Below are 6,000 nucleotides of genomic sequence, written 5' to 3' on the forward strand. Positions count from 1 at the left end.
TTTCGACTATCACGGCAATAGAGTTGTTAACATCATCAGAGATGGAAAATGTTTGGAGCTAGAACTTAGTTAATGACCACCATAAGCATCTCAAGCTCCATTGTCTTCATTATCATTAGACTGAGATTTCATATTTACAATGGAACTTAGGTGGGAACATTTTGTTTATGATTGAGAATCAAGCATGTCTTTCATCTCCATAAATGGTTAGTGCAGAGAAATTAGAGGGGAACAAGTAATTCTACAAAAAAGGTGATATCCAATTCTAACATTTCTCAGGTAAAAAAGCATAGGACTTTCTTATTAAATCAAACTTTCTACCAAACACAACTTGGAAAACCAAATATATTACTCATAATGACTTGAGTATCACAAGTTCAAACAAAGGAAACACCATCGATTTTACCATGTGAGATTATGTATATTTACCAAATTATCGCTTTAAATTGTTTTTTTTTTAATATAAGACATCATATTTGGACCTATGCTGAATAATGAATTTAGGAAAGATGCAACCATTTCTTCAAACACTATTAGTGCTATTTAAAATTCAAACACATTGATCCAAATCTTCCAAAGAGCAACAACAAACCATTTTTTAATAACACAAACTTGGAACCTTTTTTATTGATAATTAAAACAATAAAATAGGATGGTCTACATCAAGAACAATATAACTAGGAATATCTCAACAGTAACTAATCAGTTTAAAGCTATGTAGGAGACAGGGTATTTGAGGAAGGATTAATATATATATATATATATTCATGATTTAGATACCTAAAGACAATATGATTTCGGCAGAGGTAATGACAACCTTGCTACTTATCTTCAACTACAATAACTTTAACCACAAAAAGGAGAAACCAGAGTGATAACATCTACATCTCATAAGGATTTACATGGAACTATAGATGCCTACATAATAAAGGAGGCTAATGAAATCTTGGCACATTACGATCTCCATAAGGAGTTATAAACGGCAATAAGACCAAACATGAACTAGAAATCATAAGAACTACTCCAATAAAATTAGTAATCAAAATATAAGCTTGTTCTCAAAATATGAAATCATACCAATATACTAATATTAAGAAACTATAAAATCCAGAGATTACATAACCCTAACAAAATTATCCTAATTTCTACAAGAAATTGACGATAATTGAGATTCAAATCGAATGTAGAAGGGATCTAGGGTTAGAGAAATAATGCACCTGGAGAAGATGTTGGTAGTGGAGGAGGAGAGGAGGTGGAGGTAGACCTAGTCATGTTTGGACTGGATTCGACATTCCTTCAATTGCTCCTCCAGATTCGACCTGGTTATCATCTTACTTCCACTCGAGATTTCAAAAGAGAATGATCGATGCCTTTGTTGATAACCTTGAGTCTTGCTTCCTTTCTGTTGATTCCCTAGATGAACAAAATCACAGGCACAATTTCCAAAGCTGCCAAGAAGCGCAGTGCATGCCTCTGACTCCAAGGGAATTGATCAAGCAGACCAGAAGCCAAAGATTGAAGACAAGGGTTTGGGGCTCGAAACACTGGCAGGTGTGTTTCTTTCACCAAAACCATGGTGTGATGAGAAGAATATTGAAAGGTCAGGGCTTTATAATCTTTATCTAGGTAAAGCGGCGGATCTTGAAAATCTGCTATTAACTTGAGTTGCTACAACCACGTTTCTTTTAGTGATATGTATATAAAATCTATTATAGGAATCTTTTTTAGCTTTCATAAATGGTGGTTAAATCAAGAGTAAACCAAATTCAACAAATAGAACATGCATGTAACAAACTAATATTAATAAAATATAATCACAACATATATGGTTTGTCAACAATTATAACAAAATAGGTTCCAATGAAACCTATAAAAGTTTGTCAACAACTACACCAAAACACTATGAAAAGTCATCATGAAACCAAAGTTTTGAGTAGTCACAAAATTTACCCTTTGGACACCACTCAGCTCCCAAGAATATTTCTCATACTAAGGCTTATGAGAGAGGACTTGATAATTAAATCAACCTCCTCATCCTTGCTCAAACCAAGCTTCTTTAACACTTTACCTAAGTTTCTTGCCATAGAAAGGTCTGACATTTTTTTCACAATAAGTAATATGTCAGATCTTGCTTTAGACACATAATTGTCCATACTCTCAATTAACTTGTTTGCAACATCCAATGCTTTTTGATGCTTTAGTGGAAGGCTAGAAACATTAAGTCCATTAGACATACGATTCTCTTTAGGTTCCGCCGAAGTATGCTCCTCCTCAAGCTCTAATTGGTCTCAACGATATTATTTTTGTCATCATTCAACCCTTTCACAACATCTGTAGTTGTCTAGGCTCCTTGCCCATTAGGATAGTCTTTACAAAAAAATATCTTGTAATCTCTCAAATTTTTAAACTACTTATTTGCATGATTTCCCACCTCTAGATGTTTCCACATGTTTAATAAAAAAATGTAAATTAGATTACTAGTTGAAAAAAAACATATATATACCTATCACATAATAAATGCACACTAAATTTAAGAATAATATTAACAATATCGTATATAGCAATATTCTGTAAAACTTGTTCACTGTCAACTATGACTAACTTTCTTACATCATCCCAACCAATCCCGCTTGTTTTTATCATATCCACTACTTTATTCAATTTTACAGTCCATTTTTTTTATTTTGTTAACTACTTGCTTGATAGTAATAATAATGCCAGGGATGTTAGTCATCATTCTTTTTGTAGCCTTCTCATGTGTGCCAGTATAGAATGTCCCATTATCTCCCTTATATCTGGCCAACATAAACAACAACAACAACTATTGAACCTAACTTAATATTAAGAAGTTTAAGAGGATTGACATTCATGACATTGCAATATTATGCTACCATTATAAGAAAATCTCAAAAAAGAGAAGCATGAGAGTAGGACAAACTTGGAGAAGAAAGTGATATATGGTTGCAAAAAATAACAAAAAGACAATGCCCTTGGAACAACCCAAAAGCAAGTGTCTTCCTGTAACTTTTGCATTAAAAAATTTAAGAGTAAACAATAATCACTAGCAATAAACATGGCTTTCAAATTTAACAGTAAACATGGCATTCATATAACCAACATGGAACTCCATATTATGCAATGCAAAAAGAAGTACAATATCAAGTACAATTATGGATACTTCCAAAAAAGTACAGCTCAAATATATAAAAGAAGGTTATAATAATTAAGTAACATCACTACAAGGTTATCACATAACAAAAGTTACAATCATTAGTTGACTCATCTGACACTAGTGTTCATGCCTTGGCCTAAAATCATTCCACATTTCTTGCGCAAGGTTATCTCTCTTTTCAGCCCACCCATTACTTGGCTCAATAGTCCCAAGTAATGGCTCCTCTTCTACTGACATCTCATTATCTACAAGTGGAGCAAATTCCTCATGATCTACCACAATGTTAATGGAAATAAAATTACGCAGTAAACAACATGCAAAAGTTATTCGACTTTGTGTTCTTATAGGGTAAAATGAAGGACTCCTAGGTACCCCATTGTTTCTTTAAAAGCTCGAAGCATCTCTCTTTGACATTTCTTGCTTGAGCATGCTTATAATTGAATAACTCTTCATGCTTTTGAGGAGAATGTTTGCAGGTGGCCCAATCTTGAATGTGGTACTGCCTACCTATATAACGGTGCAAGAATACCTTCCCCATTTGTTTAACCACCATCAATAAGATAATATGAACCTAAAAAGGTTTAAATAGACTTAATAATAGGATTTTCAAAAAAAATTAATAGCAAACTATACACAATAAAGATTGATTATTTACATACCAAGTGGGACTTTGATAAGTGTCTAAATGTGCGTATTTGAGTGTATGTATTTGTTACCTCTAGCATGTATTTTCATTAGAATTGATGCTCATTTTGTGCTTAATCGTGTGTTATTTGCTTTGCAGGGCACGAGAACACCATGGATGACACGAGGATATGATTCAGGTGAAAAAGAGAAGAAAACCAGGGCGCAGTACTGTAGCATCAACACTGTAGCAAGATTACTGTAGCTGTCACTATAGCACCTGGAGAGTTTCAAGTCAGGATTTGGATCATGGCATACGGCCTCAATGCGGCCTGGTATAGAGCCCGGGATGATCACTGTAGCTATAATAGAAGACATTTACTTGATGGAGTTTGCCTACCCCAAATAGTGTCAATGTTGAGCTCCATAGCGAGTGGTATAGCACTCAGGATGGAGGCCATAGGGAGTGGTATAGCACTTGGTATGTCACTCATGATGGGGGCCATAGGGAGTGGTATAGCACTCGGGATGGAGGCCATCAAGAGGGCCATAGGGAGTGGTATAGCACTCGGGATGGAGGCCATCAAGGGGGTATGATGAGTGGTATATAGAGGGATTTTTGGAGAAAGATGGGGGACTTTTTTGGCTGGATTTCTTGGAGACTCTAGGGCAGACTTTTGAAGGGTTTTTGGCAGCCATCACTTGGAGGAAGGAGAGAAACGAAGACACCATTATTTGGGAGAGTTTGGCTTGAAGCTTGGGAAGATCAAGGGCTTGAACTTAAAGGGGAAGCCTCATCATCAAAGGAGGAGAAGCATTCGGCATCTCTAGGGCTAGAAGAAGCATCATTCGGCCGGCATTCTCTCTCCTCTTCATCATTCGGACTAGGGAGTGTCATTTATGCATTTACTTCTTGCTATTGTTGTGTTTGAGATACTTATTTGTATGATGGCACACTAGACCCCCAAGGCCGCCGGATGTAGGTGAACCTTGGGGGGTTCATCTTGTATTTTGGATGCTACATTTATATTTGATATGCATTGGTGTGATTTATGATTTGGCTCATTGTGTTTCATGCCTAGAACTATTATGTGGAGAAATCCTTAGTTCTTGTTTGAGTTGTACATGTAGACGTGACCTACTCGAGTGTACTAGATCGTTAATGAGCTAATAGGGGTATTTGTTGACCAACATGCCGAGAAATTGGGTGTAGGTAGCCCCTCCGAACCATGAGTATAAACTTAGGTTAAGTGTGTCCTCGTTGCGTGATCTCCATTCACTTAATGCAATCGTAGGAATATGACTAAGGAGAGATCCTTGTCATCATTTGTATGGGATTAGGGTTTAGCCGCCGAGAAATTGGGGTTGAACTATTGTTGAGGTCCGTCGGTCTAAATCACCCGTGCCATGTATTTTCATGCATCCTTATATCTTGATGACCCCTCTTGGGAATCCTCATCCCTAGGCCTATTCTTATCATCATTGCTCTTGTGATTTTCTTGCTTGACTTGGAGTTGTTACACTTGTGTTTTATTTACAATCTTGCTTGTATTAGATTAGTATACCATGCTTGAATTGTAAGGTTAGAAAATGAGTGATGGAGGAGTAATAGGAGCTCCTTAACCCCGTGGAATACGATCCTTGGGCTTTTGCTCAAGGTATTACTTGGCGACCCCGTACACTTGCGGGCAATCAATCAGACTTTCAAACCATTTTGCCTAATTATTGCATTATGCAATACCCTAAAATTTGAAGCCGATCCTTCCCATCTAGCTAGTACATAGATAAAAAACATATCCTTGATACAAACTCTTAAGACATTTGTTGCAATTCCACCTTTCCTTGTTTGATACCTAGGTCTATCTACTGTAGTTGGTGTTACTGCTATATGGGTACCATCTAAGGTGCCTAAACATCCCTACAAGCTTATTAGAAAATTATAATTTTATTAATTTACGTCTAATGGAAAAATATGTAATTTATATTTTGCCTTACTCAAATAAAGTATAACTTGAACCATTTCCAATTGATTTCATTGCTATTTTCTTAAATTGGTTATGCCTTGACAAATGATTGATCTTGTAACCTTAAAATAGTAGCTAAGACCCTATAATAGTATCCACTAAAAGTTTTGACCTAATTTAGAGAATCTTACTTGGATACTCATGTTCTTTGTGCGATGTGCTAGTATGTTAAAAAAAAAA

Source organism: Dioscorea cayenensis, chromosome 19 (assembly GCF_009730915.1).
Source record: "Dioscorea cayenensis subsp. rotundata cultivar TDr96_F1 chromosome 19, TDr96_F1_v2_PseudoChromosome.rev07_lg8_w22 25.fasta, whole genome shotgun sequence".
NCBI classification, from domain to species: Eukaryota; Viridiplantae; Streptophyta; class Magnoliopsida; order Dioscoreales; family Dioscoreaceae; genus Dioscorea; species Dioscorea cayenensis.